Source organism: Heptranchias perlo, chromosome 7 (assembly GCF_035084215.1).
Source record: "Heptranchias perlo isolate sHepPer1 chromosome 7, sHepPer1.hap1, whole genome shotgun sequence".
NCBI classification, from domain to species: Eukaryota; Metazoa; Chordata; class Chondrichthyes; order Hexanchiformes; family Hexanchidae; genus Heptranchias; species Heptranchias perlo.
Window position 1 is genome coordinate 56212498 of NC_090331.1, and position 21356 is coordinate 56233853.

The 21356-nt window shown below is 40.7% G+C and overlaps 1 protein-coding gene across 1 annotated transcript in view; it reads left to right on the plus strand.

Moving 5' to 3' along the window:
* rbm45 (RNA binding motif protein 45) overlaps nt 1-21356 on the plus strand; it is a 60670-nt gene that overhangs the window by 37545 nt on the left and 1769 nt on the right. The window contains exons 10-12 of the transcript XR_010963438.1: nt 3604-3933; nt 4329-4503; nt 11248-11325. The gene's annotated coding sequence lies outside the window, so the exon portion shown is untranslated. The remainder of the gene's footprint in view (nt 1-3603; nt 3934-4328; nt 4504-11247; nt 11326-21356) is intronic.

Genomic DNA, 21356 nt, shown 5'->3' on the forward strand with positions numbered 1-21356 from the left:
GAGGAAATAGTGAATCTCTTAAAACTTCTTGTAGAAGTGATGCTGAAGAATCAGAGAAGACAGGAAGCCAGATGATATGTTCAGGCACTGAAAGAGGTGATACTTATATCACCACAGATACAAAAACTTCTGTAAAACAAGAAATTTGTAGTTCATCAATGGGAAAGTGGAGTGCTAAAGAAAGTTCACTTGAATTTGTTGACAATGACCAGGAAGATTTGAAAAGTCCAGAAGAAAATAGTATAAATGTCTCTGATTTCTGTCAATAAAGAAACATCGTTGGATACACAGTCAGTTGAAGACTATAAAGAATCGCTGACAGATGATGTAAGCCATACGGATGTTTGTCAATTTTATAAGACTTTTGACCACTTAATTGAGGAGGCAGATAAGCTAAAAGAAAGTGTTGAACAGGAAAGTTTAGGGTTTTGAGCTCAGTGCTGAAGAAACACCAGTTAATAGAGAAACTGACTACTACAAATGGGAGCAAAGTGAAGACTTGAGCTCATCCATTGGATATGTAAGACTTTAATAATTGCCTAGCACTTTTTAGGTTTTATTTTCATCCTGTGTTCTTATAAACAAGACTTTTTAAACAATTTTTATTCTGATTTAACTTGAGTTTTTCTGTATTTTTGAAATTATGTTGCATTACTTTGTATTATGACAAGTGTTACTTCATGTCAGCTAAGTGTTTCAGTTGTTCTCGTATTCACATCCTCTGGACGTGTCAAAGCACTTTACAGCCAATGAATTATTTTTGAGGTGTAGTCACTGTTCTGTAGGCAAACATGGCAGCCAATTCGCAAATAGCAATGAAATAAATGACCAGATAATTTGCTTTTGTTGGTCATGTGGAATAAACTTCCAGTTGGAGTAATGGAGGCAAAAACACTGGAATCATTTAAGAAACAATTGGATGCTATAATGGGAAGACATTAAGATCTCATGATGGATGAATTAAGATAGGCCGAATGACCTTCCTCATCTTGTGATCGGCTAGATATAGGTAGTGGCAAGCCCCTAGAGATCTGTGTAAGGACCTCTTGTTGACGTAGATTAACATGAATATACAGGAAATATCAAAATTTGATGACTACATTAAATTAGGGGCATGGAAAGTAAAAAGTGTGAGGAACTGTAAGAATACATTGATGGTTCAGCAGAGTGGGCAGATTTGTTGTAAATGCCATTCAAAGTAGACAAAGTGGGAAAAAGAACATAGAATGGAAATATACCTTAAATGATAAAATTCTCATTGGAGTGCAGGAACAGAGCCATCTGGAGGTGCAAACACACCAGTTTAAAAGTAAGATTGCAGATGGAAGAAGCTGTCAGAGTAAATGGGATTCTGGTTTTATATATGGGAGCATTGAATACAAAGGTAAAGAGGTGATGATGAACCTGTACAAGATTTTTGTTAGACTCAAGTTGGAGTATTGTGCAGATTTGAGCGCCTGTTAGAGAAAAGATGCAATGTAGATTTACCGGGATGATACCAGACATGAGAGGATATAGTTAGGATTCGGGACTTGAGGAACTAGAACTAGTATGGATAAAGACATAATTAAGATATTTGGATCTTGTGCCCGAGTAGATTGTACAGCAAGGGATATAAGGGGAGGGGAGGTTAGAAATTTTTTTTAATAGAATGTATTGACTGTTTGTTTGAGTAATCACATTTAAATGGGCAATAGAAACACTGGAAAAATGTTGGAGGGTTCAGGGTGAAAAAGTAGGAAATGGGGATTAGGCCTAGGACCGACCTAGACAAGTGGCCTCCTACATTGACATTTTTATGATTTTGGGTGGCTTTTGTATCATTGGTCTCAACTTGATTCCACCAAGGTTTCAGAAATGAATGGATGGTGTTCTAACCCACCTTCCTACCCAACAATAATTGAGACATAAGAAAAGTCAGGGATGTGAAAATGTTGTTTGGCCCATTGAAGCTTGTTTAGTATATTAACTTTATGGCATTTTGAAAAAAAACATGAGAAATGTTGAGATGTAATCCTCCCTTGTGTTAGAGTGCTATTGAGTGTTAGGAGTCAAATTCTGATGATCTACTAATACACCTTCAGTGGTCAAAGTATACTGTCGTTCTTAATTTTTAAAAAAACAGTGATGAGCTGATGTTCAACTTATCTGCCAAGTAGGCATGTAACACATTTTGAAATCATTATACAACTATCTCTTGTAGATGCATTCATTTTAGTTTTCCACTTGTTCAGGCACCCAACATGAAGTGGCTGTGAACTGATTTAATTGGGACTAACACTCTAGCTAAGAATTGATAGGCAGGCTAGTATATCTCAAGGTATGGGCTGGATGTGAACCGATACAGGTTGGAATGTCTTATTGTATGGAACAAGATTTGAATACTACGAGCAAGATGTTTCTACTTTCAACCGTCTTTGTTGGGAAACCCTAATGCATTCAGTTTAGGAGAACTGATTAGGTTGGGTGTGGGAGATGCCAATGTGTGACCTCCGAGAATTTAACAGATGAGGACTGGGAGCCCTGAGAACCAGTAAGCGGTATTGGATTGGGAGTCAACAGTATATGCGCTGGTTAGGAACTGATCAGCCAGTTTGAACTTTTTGGAGTATTATATGCCGTTTTGAGTGCCTCACTGTAGACGGACGTATAAACCTTGGAGAATGTCTAGCAATGATTCACCAGAATGATAGTGCCAAATTATTTGTTGTCATAAATTGCGTTGTTTCCATCTTCCTACTGCATGTATTTATGTTTTACTCATGTGACCATCATGCTATTTCTCACCAAATGTTTGCATGTTTCTGACTGACAGTTGTGATTCTTCTATTTTGCATCGCTACTGGAGGAAAGAATCATGCCTATATAAGAATATATATTTTGATGCAATGAAGGGATCAACTGGCACTCTTGGAAGTCTGGCTGTTTGGACAAAAATTGGCTTGAGCTGCCTCAGTGGAGGATTCAATTTCATCTGAGGCAATCATAGAGATATTGACCCTGAAATTCTACAGGGTTCTACCAGTCTCCTGCCGTTACTGGTGGGAGATCAACAGAACCCCCAAGAGAAATAGCATAAATGGCTGAAAACGTTGCCCTGGGGTTCTACCAGAGTTAGGGTGAGACACTGATTAGACATCCAGTGGAATTTCAGAGCCATGGTGTTATTCTGTGTCATCTCTCCTGAAGTTGGATAAATTCACCAGTGTGCCAGAAATAGCAGCTATCCATTCTTTTGTGCCCTCTGCTACCATTTCTATCTCCTGCTTAGTGAAACAAGGTTTCCTGTATTATTTATCATTGTGTGCCATTTTCCAATCAACTCTGGTGACAGGCTTATCACTATGTTCATTATAAGTGATGCAAACCTCATTTTATGCTCATTTAGCAGGGATTGTTGCTGATTTCAGCCGATTGGGTGTTTTAACTTACTGTTGGAGTCAAATATAGGTGCAGTTAGCTCAGTGGTAACTACACAATGTTAGCATCACAAAACTATCTAAAGTATCTTAAAACCTTCCAACTTAAAAATAGGGCCGAGAATGACATCTGTAGCACAATATATTTGCAAAGAAACAGCATTTACTGATCTTTCTCCTCCAGATGTAATTATTTTTATGCTGAAAATATACAAGAACTGGGATGTATAGCGAGAGCCTCAAATAAGCTGGTCCTTCAGACTGCAATCGGTTGCACGGTAGAAATGTCTACAGTCAGAACTTAACACGTGACAATCAAGAACTCTTGAGCAATATTGTTCACCTTCATCCACATAACCATGAACTGAAAGAAGCTGAGGACGTATGCATTCCCTACACCCTGCATGGCGTCAAAGGGCGTTCCGAAGAAATAATAGCAAAAACAAGTTAGAATGGCATAAAATGGGACACGTTCCTTCCTTTTACAGTTGACTGTGCTTTGAAAGACCGAAAGGTACGATTCCACTATGTCTTAACAGTTGAAAGTTGAATGATTTCTGTATGTAATCTCACCACAGACTGGATTTTAACTTTAAACACTGTCCTGTTTCTCTGTTGCTTTATACTGTTGGCTTTTAAAAATGTAAAAATTACATTTTCTGCTTACCATTTTTTGGAATTTCAGTATTCAGTGATGTGATGTGGCATTCAGAGACATGCAACAGTGATATAATTCATCTGGATAACAGACTATAATTTATAGTATGCTAACTGGAACATTCTACATATATAGTAGATATCTTTTCTGAGTTACTTCTAAAATTTCAATAACTGTGGAAAAATAGTATCAATAGGAATGCTTGAAAGTGACTAGATTTACACATTTTGGAAAATACAACTCTCTTACAGGGATTGTTTGCAGAAATCAGGATTCAAAAGTTGCAATTTATTGCTATTGTATTGAGATTTACAAAGGAGACAGTTCACATATACAGCAAAAGTACTGTTAAATCATCCACTGATCCAAGAATATGTTTGAAGTTTACAAAAAGAAATACAAGCTATTGAAAACTTCACTTTAGAGGTAAGATTTTATAATTTTAAATTCTTCTGTTGGTTATCCCATCACATGATTCTCCCCCCCCCCCCCCCACCCCCCCAACCTTTTTGGATGTTAAAAATCGTAGCAGTGGATGGATTTGTTTGTCCAAGATCTATGCCTGTATTTCCATCCCATTTTACGATATAATCGTACAAGTTGCCATTCTTCCCATAGTGACATAGGAACAGGAGCAGGCCATTCAGCCCCTCAAGCCAGTTCTGCCATTCAGTGAGATCATGGCTGATCTGTATCCTAACTCCATCCACCCTCCTTGGCTCCAAAATCCCTTAATACTACCTTTGGCTAGCAAAGATCTTTTGATCTCAGATTTAAAATGACTACTTGAGCTTGCATTCACTACTTTTTGTGGGAGAGTGTTCCACACTTCTCCTCCCTTTGTGAAGAAGTATTTCCTAACTTCTCTTCTGAATGGCCTGGCTCTGATTTTAAGGTTATGTCCCCTTCTCCTAGACTCCCCCACCTGTGGAGAAAGTTTCTCTCTCTTACCTTATCAATTCCTTCCAAAATCCTAAAAGCCTCAATCAAATCACCCCTTACCCATCTATATTCCAGGAGATACAAGTCCAGTAGTTTATGTAATCTCTCATAATCTAACCTTTGGAGCCCTGGTAACATTCTGATGATTCTGTGCTGCACTCCTTCCAAGGCCAAATATCTTTTCTAAGGTGCGGTTCCCAGGACTCTACACAGTATTCCAGGTGTGGCCTAACCAGGACTTTGTATAGCTGTAGCAAAACTTCCTCCCCTTTATATTCTAGCCTTTTACTTGTAAAGGCTAACATCACATTAGCCTTTTAGATTATTTTTTGTACTTGACTACTACATTTTAGTGATCTTTGTACATTGATCCCTAAAGCTCTTAGGGCCTCCACTGTTCCTAACTTTTCACCATTTAAAAAAATACTTGGATCTATCCTTTATTGGTCCAAAATGGATGACCTCACACTTAACTGCATTGAAATCCACCTGCCACAGTTTTGCCCACTCACTTAATCCATCAGTGTCACAGTAAAAGTGGAGGTGGTTGAGATACTGGATGGGCTAAAAATTGATAGAGGAGATACTAGAAAGGCAGGCCCAGATGGGATGCATCCTAGGTTGCTGAGGGAAGTAAGGGTGGAAATTGCACAGGTACTGGCCATAATCTTCCAAGCATCCTTTAATATGGGGTTGGTGCCAGAGGACTGGAGAAGTGCAAATATTACATCCTTGTTCAAAAAAGGGTATAAGGATAAACCCAGCAACTACAGGCCAGTCAGTTTAACCTTGGTAGTGGGGAAACTTTTAGAAACGATAACCCGGGACAGAATTAGCAGTCACTTGGACAAGTGTGGATTAATTAAGGAAAGTCAGCACGGATTTATTAAAGGCCAATCATGTTTAACTAACCTGATAGAGTTTTTTGATGTAACAGGGTTGATGAGGGCAATGCGGTTGATGTGGTATATATGGACTTCCAAAAGGCGTTTGATAAAATGCAACATAATAGACTTGTCAGCAAAGTTGAAGCCCATGGAATAAAAGGGGCAGTGGCAGCATGGATACAAAATTGGCTAAGTGACAGGAAACAGAGAGTAGTGGTGAAAGGTTGTATTTTGGACTGGAGGAAGGTATACAGTGGTGGTCCCCAGGGGTCGGTACTAGGACCACTACTTTTCTTGATATATATTAAATTACTTGGACTTGGGTGTACAGGGCACAATTTCCAAATTTGCAGATGTCTCAAAACTTGGAAGTGTAGTGAACACTGAGGAGGATAGAGATAAACTTCAAGAGGATATAGACATGCTGGTGGAATGGGCGGTCACGTGGTAGATGAAATTTAACACCGAGAAGTGTGAAGTGATACTTTTTTTTACAGGAAGAATGAGGAGAGGCAATATAAATTAAATTGTACAATTCTAAAGGGGGGTTAGGAACAGAGGGACCTGGGGGTATATGTGCACAGGATGTTGAAGGTAGCAGGGCAGGTTGAGAAAGCGTTTTTAAAAAAACATACGGGATCCTGGGCTTTATAAATAGAGGCATGGAGTACAAAAGCAAGGAAGTCATGATGAATCTTTATAAAACACTGGTTCGACCACAACTGGAGTATTGTGTCGGTTCTGGACACCGCACATTAGGAAGAATGTGAAGGCCTTAGAGAGGGTGCAGAAAAGATTTACTAGAATGATTCCAGGGATGAAGCACTTCAGTTACATGGATAGACTGGAGAAGCTGGGGTTGCTCTCCTTAGAGCAGAGAAGGTTGAAAGGAGATTCGATAGAGCTGTTCAAAATCATGAGGGGCCTAGACCGAGTAGGTAGAGAAATTGTTCCCATTGGCAGAATGGTGAAGAATCGGAGGACGCAGATTTAAGGTGATTTGCAAAAGAACCAAAGGCCACATGAGGAAAATCATTTTTACGCAGCAAATGGTTATGATCTGGAATACACTGCCTGAGTGGGTGGTGGCAGCAGATTCAATCGTGGCTTTCAAAAGGGAATTGGATAAGTACTTGAAGGCAAAAAATTTGCAGGGCTACGGGGAAAGGGCGGAGGAGTGGGACTAGCTGGATTACTCTTGCAGAGAGCCGGCATGGGTTTGACGGGCCGAATGACCTCCTGTGCTGTGTAACCATTCTGTGATTCTTTGTAATTTTATGCCCCCGTCTACACTACTGACTATGGCACCAATCTGTATGTCTGTTTCAGCTCTTTGCTAGAATAATCCAAAACTAATCCCACTGCCCTGCTTTCTCCTCTTAGACCTGTATCTTCCTCTATTTCAAAAGTTTATCTGCTCTTTCCGTAAAAGATGCCCTGGTCTCTGCCTCAACTACTCCCTGTGGGAAAGCAGTGTGGAATAAGTCTGTCTTTAAAAAAAAATGTTTCCGAATCTCTCTCCTCAATCTTAATGACCATTTTAAATTGATGACCCCTCATTACTGACTTCCCTGACGCAATAGTCCTGCCATAACAAGGGCACTTCACTGACCTGAAACCCACACTGAGGCCATAAAGTTCTAATGCAATTGTAGTCTATTGGTATACCGATATGAAGATCAACCTAACGATCCAGGGGTTTTATACAATTTGTAAGTAGTGATACTGTCATTGATATCCTGATCTTTTTGGTCCCCATTTTGAATGGGGATGTGGTTTTTCATCATATATAGAAGTGAAAATGAAGATAATTCATTGCAAAATTCCAATGACAAATGAGAGAAAACTGGTTTTACACTGCATAGTGTAACCAAAGCTTTACAGTGGATTTGAAATTGTGCCATGTGACTGACTGATGTGGATTTTGTTCTGATGCATGCAATATGGACATTGGTACTAGTTTAACCGTTGCACCTATCACCAACACTTAGTTACAGGTGATATTTTCCAGAGTAACTGTTACAATCTAAATTGTGATGTTCCATGTGTAGGTTTGCCTCTAATAGTCATGAGAGCAATTGATTGCTTTGCTGAAACTAGTAGAAAATGAAGCAGGAGCATGTTTAAAATTTTGGCCTTCCTTCCCAGAGTCCTGTGGGCCCTCCAATGCTGTGTCAAGGTGCTGCAGCAAAATTCTTCCTCTCCAATTTCTCGCTCAAGTGGACACCTTTGTTTCACTACTAACAGCATGGGCATACACCCAACACATTTAAATGGCTCTGACCCTGGGACTTTATAGGTTCCGCAATGAGCGGGCAGAAGTTCTGCTCTGCCCCAGATTTGTCCTCCACTCTCCTCCGCCAAGGCCTTCCCAGCAATTGCAAAGCCAGAATGTTTCTATCTAACTTTGCATAGGAAAAAAAATCACTACTCAACTTGGCAAGCCTTGTTTAATAATTTTCTAACCTACCAGTCTACTCACTGAGACCAAGTAAATTATTCAGTGACTAGATCAGAGTACTCTATAGAGACACTTAATGGAAAATGTTACAGGGAATCATTATTTGAACAGGACTGATACGTAAAATAGTAATTGTTCTTTTGTAGTATATAGGAAAAAAATACATAATTTTCCCTTCAATTGAGGGCATTTTGATAATCATAGAATCATCGGTTACAACACGGAAGGAAGCCATTCGGCCCATCAAGTCCACGCCAACTCTACGCATAAGCAATCCAGCTAGTCCCACTCCTCCGCCCTATCCCCGTAGCCCTGCACATTTTTTCGTTTCAAGTACTTATCCAGTTCCCTTTTGAAGGCCATGATTGATTCTGCCTCTACCATTCCCTCGGGCAGTGCATTCCAGATCCCAACCACTCTGTGTTTCAAAAAAAAAGTTTTTCCTCATGTCACCTTTGGTTCTTTTGCCAATCACCTTAAATCTATGTCCTCTGGTTCTTGACCCTTCCACCAATGGGAACAGTTTCTCGCTATCTACTCTGTCTAGACCTCTCATGATTTTGAATATCACTATCAAATCTCCTCTCAACCTTCTCCGATTCAAGGAGAACAATCCCAGCTTCTCTAGTCTATCCATGTAATTTAAGTCCTTCATCCCTGGAATCATTCTAGTAAATCTCTTCTGCACCCTCTCTAAGGCCTTCACATCCCTCCTAAAGTGCGGTGCCCAGAACTGACACAATACTCCAGTTGTGGTCGAGCCAGTGTTTTATAAAGGTTCATCATGACTTCATTGCTTTTGTATGCCTCTATTTATAAAGCCCAGGACCCCGTATGCTTTTTTAATCGCTTTCTCAACCTGCCCTGCCAACTTCAACAATTTGTGCAGATATACCCGCACATCCCTCTGTTCCTCCACCCCTTTTAGAATTGTGCCCTCTAGTTTATATTGCCTCTTCTCATTTTTCCTACCAAAATGCATCACCTTGCATTTTTCCACGTTAAACTTCATCTGCCACGTGACCGCCCATGCCACCAGCGTGCTTATAGCCTCTTGAAGTCTATCACTATCCTCCTCACTGTTCACTACCCTTCCAAGTTTTGTGTCATCTGCAGATTTTGAAATTATGCTCTGTACTCCCAAGTCCAAGTCATTAATATATATCAAGAAAATCAGTGGTCCCCGCACTGACCCCTGGGGAACACCACTGTACACCTCCCTCCAGTCCCAAATACAACCGTTCACCACAACTCTCTGTTTTGTCATTTGGCCTATTCTGTATCCACGTTGCTATTGGCCCCGTTATTCCATGGGCCGCAATCTTAATAGCAAGCCTACCATGTGGCACTTTATCAAACGCTTTTTGAAAATCCATATACACCACATCAGCTGCATTGCCCTCATCTACCCTCTCTGTTACCTCATCAAATAACTCTATCAAGTTGGTTGAACACGATTTGCCTTTAACAAATCCGTGCTGGCTTCCCCTAATCAATCCACACTCGTCCAAGTGACTGTTAATTCTGTCCTGGATTATCGTTTCCAGAAGTTTCCCCATCACCGAGGTTAAACTGACTGGCCTATAGTTGCTGGGTTTATCTTTACACCCTTTTTTGAACAAGTGTGTAACATTTGCAATTCTCCAATCCTCTGGCACCACCCCCGTATCTTAGGATGTTTGGAAGATTATGGCCAGTATCTCTGCAGTTTCCCCCCTTACTTCCCTCAGCATCCTAGGGTGCATCCCAGGTGACTTATCTACTTTAAGTACAGCTAGCCTTTCTCATATCTCTTCTTTCTCAATTTTTAGTCCGTCCAGTATCTTAACTATATCTTCTTTTACGGATACTCTAGCAGCATCTTCTTCCTATGCCAGGATATAATATACTTTTTTTAAAAAAAAGTAATTTGTTTTTTCTGGACTCTTATTAAATCTGAGATAAACGTATAGAATTTCAGGAAGCATCAATCACATACATGACAAAAGTATCGTAGATATGTTTTAGCTGATTAATAGCAAGCCAACCATGTGGCACTTTATCAAACACTTTTTGAAAATCCATATACACCACATTAACTGCATTGCCCTCATCTACCCTCTCTTGTTACCTCATCAAATAACTCTATCAAGTTGGTTGAATTTCAATTTTCCTTATGCTGGAGTCATACTTAGTGCCAGATTTTCCACCCATTGATGATGAATAGCAAATAATCTCGCTATCGCAAATCAATTACTGCAGCACAAAACATGCACATTTTGAAACAAAATCAGAAAATGTTAGTCAGCATCTGTAAAGAGCAAAGAAGGAAGAAACAAGTTGCATGTATATAGCGCCTTTCATGACCGTGAGACACCCCAAAGCATTTCAGAGCCTTTTGAATTGTAGTCACTGTTTCAATGTAGGGGAAACACAACAGCCAAATTGCACAGAGCAAGGTTCCACAAATAGCAGTAAAATAAATGACCAAATTATCTGTTTCTTCTCTTCGAATAGAGCTATGGGATCTTTTACGTCCACCTGAGGGACAGGCAGGATCTCAGTTTAACATCTCATCCAAAAGACGGCACCTCTGATAGAGCAGCACTCCCTCAGCACTGCACTGAAGTGTTGGCCTAGATTATATAACTAAATCCTCTGGTGTGGGGCTTGAACCTACAACCTCTGACCCAGAGGTGACAATGCTACCACAAAGCCAAGCTGATGCTGCTACAGGAAAAGACAGGTTATAATGTTTTGGATGTGTACCGTTCATCCAAACTGGGGTACACACTCAAAGTATCATGGCCTGTCTTTTCTGACTGACCTGCTGTGTATTTCTAGCATTTTCTGTTTTTATTTGCAGTTTTTCCTTTTTAATTATATATTTTTTTGAAACAGAATTATCAAATTAGTCCTTAATCGGATTAATGCTGGAATTTGATTCACACGACTTAGTGTTGCGCTAAACAACCTGAGGTAAGATTTCTTGTTTTTAAGTATGATTAATTAAAAGAAAATTATCCTAATTTTAAAAATAGCAAATTTAAATGTATTCAAGGGCAATTTGTTGTGAACTATCTGTGGCTGTAGTGTTCATAGGTTAGTTTATAATTTTTTTTCCCCTCACAAGTAGAGTGTCATTGAAGCTTTATTGTGCATTGCACTCTCTCTAGAATGGCATTACTTTGGTAGTCTTTTGCTCTACATATGTTTAACTTTGAAGAATTTTGATTTGTAGCTTTAATTTCAAGTACACACTTTATGAATCATTCCTTTGAAGAAATTTTCATTTGCTACAGCTTTAAAATTTAGCCTGTGACAATAATATAATCCTGAACGCATCTTGGGAAGAAGAGCCATATATTACCACTATCTTTTCCTTAACCACCTCGGAATATCATTGATGAAATGCAGTGTTACAAGCTGGATTTCTCTAACGGAGACAACAATTTTCAGTGCTAGGGGAAATGTGCATTTTGGTCATCCAATGTCCGCATCAACTACTACAGCACAATCACTGTAGCGCAGTTAGATGCAGAGTAATGCTTCTTCAACTCTCCCATCCTGTACAGTGCCTACTCCTTCCATCCTCTGGCTTCTTGGAGGTTGATGATAAGTACCAAATTGGGGGCAGTTTTATGATGTGCTCATGCCCACTATAAACTGCATTGAAACTTACCAAACCATACTTGACTTTTAGAAAAGATAGGCAAAATGGAAAAGGGGTGGGTGGGGGAGCAGGTAGCCCTGATAAAGGATGAGATAAAGGCAGTAGTGAGAAAGAATCTTAGCTCAGAAAATCAGGATGTAGAATCAGTATGGGTGAGTTAAGAAATAACAAGGGACAGGAAACACTGGTGGGAGTAGTTTATAGGCTCCCTAACAGTAGTTATAGCGCTGGATAGAGTATAAATCAGGAAATTTAGAGAAGCATGTAACAAAGGTAATGCAATAATCGTGGGGGATTTTAATCTTCATATAGACTGGGCAAACCAAATTGGCAAAGTAGTTTGAAGGACGAGTTCATCGAATGCATTCGAGACAGTTTTCTAGAACAATATGCTGAGGAACCAACTAGAGAACTGGCTATTTTAGATCTAGTATTGTGTAACGAGACAGGGTTAATTAGTAATCTTATAGTTAAGGATCCTCTGGGCAAGAGTGATCATAATATGATAGAATTTCATATTGAGTTTGAGAGTGAGTAAGTCCGAAACTAGCATCTTAAATTTAAATGAAGCCAATTATATAGATATGAGGGGCAAGTTGGCTAAGGTAGATTGGGAAATTAAATTAAAAGATCTGATGGTAGATAAGCAATGGTGAACATTGAAAGAAATAATTCTCAACGAATATACATTCCCTTGAGGAATAAAAACTCCACAGGAAAAATGATCCAATCGTGGCTAACGAAAGAAGTTAAGGATAGTATTAGATTTAAATGAGGCTTACAATGTTTCCAAAAAGAGTAGTAAACCTGAGGATTGGGAGGGTTTTAGAACTCAGCAAAGAATGACCAAGAAATTGATAGAGGGAGAAAATAGAATATGAGAGTAAATTAGCAAGAAATATAAAAACAGATTGTAGGAACTTCTACAAGTATGTAAAAAGGAAGAGATTAACAAAAGTAAATGTTGGGTCCCTTAGAGGCAGAGATAGGAGAAATTATAATGGGGAATAACAAAATAGCAGAGATATTAAACATTTTGTATCTGTCTTCACAGTAGGAGACACAAAAAGCATACTGGAAATAGTGGGGAACCAAGGGTCTAATGAAAGTGAGAGACTTGAAGTAATTAAGATTAGTAAAGAAAAAGTACTGGAGAAATTAAGGGGACTAAAAGCCAACAATTCCCCTGGACCTGATGGCCTATATACTAGGGTTTTAAAAGAGGTGGCTGCAGAGATAATGGATGCATTGGTTTTGATCTTCTAGAATTCCCTAGATTCTAGAATGGTCCCTGTGGATTGGAAGGTAGCAAATGTAATCCTGCTATTCAAGAGAGGAGGGAGAGAGAAAACAGGGAACTATAGGCCAGTTAGCCTGGCATCAGTAGTAGGGAAAATGCTAGAATCTATTATTAAGAACGTAGCAACAAGGCACTTAAAAAATCATATGATTAGGCAGAGTCAACACAGTTTTATGAAAGGGAAATCATGTTTGACAAACCTATTAGAGTTTTTTGAGGGTGTAACTAGCAGGGTAGATAAAGGGGGGAACCAGTGGATGTAGTATATTTGAATTTTCAAAAGGCATTCGATAAGGTGCCACACAAGAGGTTGTCATGATGTGGAGATGCTGGTGATGGACTGGGGTTGACAATTGTAAACAATTTTACAACACCAAGTTATAGTCCAGCAATTTCACAAGCCTCCGAAAGCTTGTGAATTTAAAATAAAATTGCTGGACTATAACTTGGTGTTGTAAAATTGTTTACAATACACAAGAGGTTGTTACACAAGATTAGGGCTCATGGGATTGGGGGTAATTTATTAGCGTAGATTGAGGATAAGTTAACGGACAGAAAAGAGAGTAGGAATAAACGGGTCATTTTCAGGTTGGCAAGTTGTAACTAGTGGGGTGCCACAAGGATCAGTGCTTGGGCCTCAGCTGTTTACAATATATATCAATGACGTAGATGAGGGAACCGAATGTAATGTATCCAAGTTTGCTGACAATACAAAGTTAGGTGGGAAAGTAAGCTGTGAGGAGGATGCAAAGAGGCTGCAAATGGATATAGACAGGTTAAGTGAGTGGGCGAGAAGATGGCAGATGGAGTGTAATGTGGGGAAATGTGAAATTATCCACTTTGGTAGGAAGAATAGAAAAGCAGAATATTTTTTAAAAGATGGGAGACTAAGAAATGTTGGTAGTCAGAGGGATTTGGGTGTCCTTGTACATATATCATGGAAAGTTAACATGCAGGTACAGCATGCAATTAGGAAGGCAAATGGTATGTTGGCCCTTATTGGAGTATACAAGTATGGAGGTCTTGCTGCAATTATATAAGGCTCTGGTGAGACCACACCTGGAGTACTGTATACTGTTTTGGTCTCCTTACTTAAGGAAGGATATACTTGCCATAGACATATGTTCACTAGAATGATTCCTGGGCTGAGAGGGTTCTCCTATGAGGAGAAATTGAGTAGAATGGACCTATATTCTCGAGTTGAGAGAATGAGGTGATTTCTTTGAAACATATAAAATTCTTAGAGGGCTTGACAGGGTAAATGCTGAGAGGCTGTTTCCCCTGGCTGGAGAGTCTAGAACCAGGGGTCATAGTCTCAAGATAAGAGGTTGGTCATTTAGGACCAAGATGAGGAAAAATATCTTCACTCAGAGTTGTGAATCTTTGGAGTTCTCTACCCCTGAGGGCTGTGGATGCTCAGTCGTTGAGTATATTCAAGACTGAGATGGATGGCTATTTGGACACTAAGGGATATGGGAATAGGGCAGGAAAGTAGAGTTGAGGTAGAAGATCAGCCATGATCTTATTGAATGGTGGAGCAGGGTCGAGGGGCCGTATGGCCTACTCCTGCTCCTATTTCTTATGTTCTTATTCCACATGGCCACAGATGTTTTAGCCCATTAGTTTGGGCTGCATTTAAATCTAAGATGCAAATGTCAAAGGCAACTGTCTAACCTCTTTCACCATTCAGTTTCCCAAACTATTTAAGTTTCAATATTACTCCGAAGAATAATGGTGAGACAAAGTAAAATTGATGAGTTAAATTCAAAAATATATTTAATTCCAACTTTTTTTTCTTCACTTTGTCCAATACATTTTGTGGATTATTTCATCAGGTCCAGCCAGTTTCCACAACAACATTATCTAGTTTTAGAAATAAAGATGATGGGTGTACCGCAGTTCTTACTGCAAGCCCTATAGTACGTATCACTGGACCACCTTCTTTTCCCAGTCCAGTTGCGGTTCAAATTTCATGCCCACCTAGTTCACGCTGCACATACAGATGCCCTGGGAGAGGAGAAGATTGTAGCACAAATAGATCACATGGTGAGGAATGAACCAATCTTAACATGATATGGGAAGTTGTGTGCCCCCATATTAATATAATTTAGCACATTGTCGCACTTTATTGCAAGAACTAGAAAGGGGAAGGAAAAAAACACACAAATAATTAGCTTTGCATAATGTTACACTAATGCATAATTAATTTAACCTGAATACTTCCAAAACAAAAGATAAATTATACCATTCTGTTAGTGAATCTCCTATGGCCGTGCTCACGCTTAGTCGGAGGAAATGGTTACTGTTGCAGCATTGACCATTAATTTCAATGGATTGGAGACATGATAGTTCTACCAATTCAAGAATTTTATATATACTCTTATAGTTTTGTTCATGATAAGTCAAGTATTTACTGTTTTATAACAATAACCCTGTTAGCGCCATAAGGGATAACATCAGGGCCACTGATTTACGATGAATGAACAAGTCAAATTTAATTTTTACAAGATGTAATTCTAGAATTTTTTCCTGGTGCTTTAGGGTAGAATTCTACAATGGTCCATCCATTATTCTGTAAAAACATTAAATAAGTGACCTTTAGTAAATACATAGGTTAAAAATAATTATTCTTTACCAATTTTAAAGCTGAGGATACACAGCAAGATAATATGCAAAATGTATCAGTTGCAGTTAGATACCGAGTATTGTGAAAGGGGAGTGGGGGTGGGTTTAGCTACACTGGGCACAGTCCTGTGCTTTGGTAACATTGGATTGGGGGGTCTTGGAGTTTGGCAGCACAATGATAAGGCTGCTGGCTTGGCAACATATGGAGGGCACCGTTGATCTGGAAGGAAGAGGAGGCCAGTATTTCCGAAGACGAAACGTTACTTGATCTGACCCTAGCAAGCACCAGCTCAGATAGGCACCATGTGTACTTTAGAGGGTACGATGGAGGAGGGATCTTAAACTGGTGGATCACTGGGCACAAGTGTACAAGAGCTGCCATCTTGGTTCTGGGGGCCATTGTGGACAGGAGCTTCCAGAGTGTCACATCACTCCTGCACTCTGGTCAAGTGCAGAGCCATAGGAGTGGTAAGACGCAGTCCCAGGACACCTGGTTTCGTGGGAGAGGCACCTGCTGTCCTCTCGGGACAACAGCATGCCTGTTCCCCCACCATCCACTCCACCAGTGTCCTTGTTAGTGCCACACAGCTACCTGGGCCAGACTGCCCCGATCCATGCCAAGGTGCTGCAGTCTAAATCCAGGCGCTCAAGGCCCAGAACTGCTCAAAGTCACCCACCATGGACATCTGAAGTATCTTCAATGGAAGCTCAGCAGCCTTCTATCTCCCATACTATCGTCATTCAGGATACACCTCAAGGGAGCACTTGAATCGATAAATGAGCACAGAAGACAGGCACCAGGGATTTGCAGAAGGGTGATTGTTAATTATTCCTGTTAAATATTTGATTGCAGATGGAATTGAGGTGTCGGATAAACGGTATGGATTTGGTGTTTGTGTTTCTATTTGTAGTGAACACGCATAAGACCCAAAGGAAGGCAATGGGATGGTGGTAGTATGGAGCATGGTGATGAAGATTGCGGGACAGTTGGTGTACTGGGGAATGGGATGGTTGGTTTATGTGAAGCGCTCTTGGATGAGCTGCTTTTTAAGAGCTCTGGCAGCTAGGGGCTCGTGGTCGATGCTGCTCATGCTCTTCCTCCTCCTTCTTCCTCCTTATTCCTATTCCTTCTCCTTCACCTCTTCTATCTCCTCCACCTCCTGCTGCACTTCTTGCTGCCCAGGTGGTGGTAAGGGCGGGTCTCTCATGATGAAGTTATGGAGCATGCCGCAGATTACGACAAATCTAGATACCCGCTCGGGGATGTGCTGCAAAGCTCTTCCCGAGCGGTTTAGGCAGCGGAAGCGTTTTTTGAGGACGCCATCTGCTCGATGCCGTTCCTCTTGGCAGCATCGCTTTCCTTGTAGGTCTGCTGTGCATCTGTGCCTGCGTTCGTGCCAGGAGTCATGAGTCATGTCTGAAGGGGATTGCCCTTGTCCAACAATAGCCAGCTTGTGATCTGGTAGCCTGGTTGGAATAAAGGCGGCACAGAGGACTGGCTCATGATGAATGAGTCATGACTGCTGCCAGGAAACTGGGCACGGATCTACATTATGCGCTGCCTGCGGCCGCAAACCAACTGGACATTGAGGGAGTGAAATCCCTTTCAATTGACAAAGATGCCAGGCTGATGATGGGGAGCACGCAAGGCAATGTGGGTGTATTCTATGGCACCTTGAATCCTGGGAAAGCCGGCAAATCCTAATGCTCTTTCATCTTGCTTTGCTATGTCCATGGGGAAATATATAGGTATTCCTGCTAGTGTTGAGAGCCTCGATGACTTCCCTGATACAACAGTGGACTGCAAACTGGGATATGTCGCTGAAATCACCTGAAAGAAGCCTGTGGCATAAAAGTTGAGGGCCACGGTGACCTTGACAGTTGCAAGCAGTGCTGTCCATGCCTTGGATACTATGAATATTTATAATGCAGGCACCAACTAAAGCTACAGTCTGTCATATTTTATATATCATATTTATCATTTTTTTTGTTTCTCTCATACATATCAATAGTGAGGAAAATGCTAGAGTCTGTTATAAAAGATGTGATAACAGAGCACTTGGAGGGCATTAACGGGATAGGACAAAGTCAGCCTGTGTTTATGATAGGGATATCATGCTTAACAAATCTACTGGAGTTTTTTGAGGATGTAACTAGTAGAATAGATAGGGGCGAACCAGTGGATGTGGTGTACTTGGATTTTCAGAAGGCTTTTGATAAGGTCCCACACAAGAGGTTAGTGTGCAAAATTAAAGCACATGGGATGGGGGGAATATACTGGCATGGATTGAGAATTGGTTGACAGACAGGAAACAGAGAGTAGGAATAAACGGGTCTTTTTCCAGGTGGCAGGCAGTGACTAGTGGGGTACCGCAGGGATCAGTGCTTGGGCCCCAGCTATTCACAATATATATCAATGATTTGGATGAGGGAACTAGATGTAACATTTCCAAGTTTGCAGACGACACAAAGCTGGGGTGGAATGTGAGCTGTGAGGAAGATGCAAAGAGGCTCCAATGTGATTTAGACAAGTTGGGTGAGTGGGCAAGAACATGGCAGATCCAGTATAACTTGGATAAATGTGAGGTTATCCACTTTGGTTGTAAAAACAGAAAGGCAGATTATTATCTGAACGGTGATAGATTGGGAAAAGGGGAGGTGCAATGAGGCCTGGGTGCCCTTGTACACCAGTCGCTGAAAGCGAGCATTCAGGTGCAGCAAGCAGTTAGGAAGGTGAATGGTATGTTGGCGTTCATTGCAAGAGGATTTGAGTACAGGAGCAGGGATGTCTTACTGCAGTTATACAGGGCCTTGGTGAGACCACACCTGGAGTATTGAGTGCAGCTTTGGTCTCCTTATCTGAGGAAGGATGTCCTTGTCATGGAGGGAGTGCAACAAAGGTTTACCAGACTGATTCCAGGGATGGCAGGACTGACCTATGAGGAGAGATTGGGTCGACTAGGCCTATATTCACTCGAGTTTAGAAGAATGAGAGGTGATCTCATCGAAACATATAAAATTCTAACAGGAATGACAGACTAGATGCAGGGAGAATGTTCCCAATGGCCGGGGAGTCCAGAACCAGGGGTCACAGTCTCAGGATACGGGGTATGCCATTTAGAACTGAGATGAGGAGAAATTTCTTCACTGAGGGTGGTGAACCTGTGGAATTCTCTACCACAGAAGGCAGTGAAGGCCAAGTCATCAGATATATTCAAGAAGGAGATAGATATATTTCTTAATGCTAAAGGGATATGGGGAAAAAGCGGGAACAGAGTACTGAGTTAGACGATCACCATGATCGTTTTGAATGGCGGAGCAGTCCTGAAGGGCCGAATGGCCTACTCTTGCTCCTATTTTCTATGTTTCTATATGTACACACACACAGCCTTCTGCTTTAAAAACACCTTTTAAAGCTTTTGAAATTTGTCCTCCAGCTTTTAGAAAAACAACCAAATAAATTTTATTAGAGACTGAGCGAGAAGCATTCCATAATTTTCCAGTTTAAATGCTACTGTTGTCCTGGGAAATTGTTCACACTGCATGTGCCCAGACTACAGGACATGGCATCAGTTAACAGAGTTAACTTGGCAAAAATATCAAATCCAAGCCTATGATTTTGGCAGAGTTTGAGGCCCTTGAGTAAAACCTTTAATGAAGGTATTAAGGAACAAAACCCACAATTCAGTAAATAAATTTAATATTGTTGTTTTTTTAATTTTTAATTTTATTTGAAACCTTACTTTAAGCACTAGAGATTTCACTTAGAGAAAAAAATCAACAATTTTTTTACACAGCATTTTGAGTGCTTCTGTTGTTTAATCAATAAACTAGCAAATGCCATTACAAAACATTGGTAGTTTTATAAAGGATGTTAACGGTTGACGTAATGGCATTACCAGAAATCATAACCAGAAGTATAGTTTGCGGACATGAAGTGTGCACATATGCCTTTGTCACTGCCCGTGATCAGTTCATGAATATAAATTTTTTAATATATAGGTGACAACGTAGTGTGGAGAGCGTCTTCAGAGACTTGTTCCACAGAGCCACCTAGTGGCTGGAGCCTGCAAATATATTGTGATGGGTGGTAGTAAAATAGAATGGAAAATGTTGATACAGCAATTTATAATGGAAAAGCTGGAACTTCATACTCTATACAACATTTTTAATGATGTATAGATAGATTAGGGTCATTGTTCTGCTGAATGTTCCGTTCTTGTTCCTTCTAAGTTGTACATATATCCTACATGTTCTAGAGCTGAGCATTGGTAAAATTTTGAGTATTTAAAAAAAATTGTTCTGTTTGTGGAACAATTTACTGAAAAGATGGAGAACTGTCAGGAAGGCCAACTGTTCTGTCAGGGTGTGAAATGGTACTCAAAGTTGCAGACACCTTTAGGCTCGAAAACAGAGCTCTTGGAGCAAGTTGTGGAATTTATTTCATCAGGAAAGAAGTTCAGAAACCAGTAAATCAAAACTGAATGAAGGGGAATGTATGAAATCTGGAGCAAGAACATTATAAGGCTCCAAGATGCAAATGGCACAATAAAGTCTGGAATCAGTGCTATAGAAACAAAAGTCTCTAAAAGCCATGACTATTCCAGAATACTCCTAGAATAATTTCAGCAAGAGTCCACCAGAATGGCCAGAGACTAGGACAGAACCCTGTACATTTAGTTTTACGGTGAAATACAGTAGTGGGTTAGGGTTGAAGCCTTCCTCACCTCAAACATAGCCAAGGTTGTAAAGGGTCGACGGCAGGTACTTCCGCATCCCAGGCCCTCAGTGTGATCTGGCATAGTGTCAGTAGAAGTATGCTTGGTCTAACCAGGCATTTCTCCCTGACAACCTGTGGAAATGGGGCCCAGAACTGTGGCCTTGCGTGGCCTGAGGAACTCTAGATGCAGACCTGCCTTCTGGCTGGGCCTTGTGCTTTAAAATCGTGGAAGTCAGCAGCCAGAAGTCACAGGTGCCTCAAAACATCCTGGGAGTTTCCTAACAAGCTAATTTTGACTTACCTTTTTTGTCTTTGGCCTGCCTCTGGCACTTCCTGCTGATATGGTCATCCAGTTTCCAGGGGCAGTCCATAGTGCTCGTTTTTTAACGGTGCCTCTGTTTCAGAATGAAGCAGGAGGTTGGCAACCATTCCCCCTCTCTTCCCCTCCCCTTCCCCTTATTATACGAGCAGTGTTGGGTCTGTGACTATTACATGTACAGGCCCAGTATCACCTCATGTGGAAGCCCCAGAAAATCCCGGGGCAGCACACTAGGGGGTGGAGATCTGATTTAATGGGTCTCTGCCCCTTTCATTACTGTGTGAGATTGAACGCTGATTCCCTGCTTTGCAAATCAGCCAGTCACAAATTTAAAAGAACCATTTGCAAGAATTACATAGAAAGTTACAGAGGG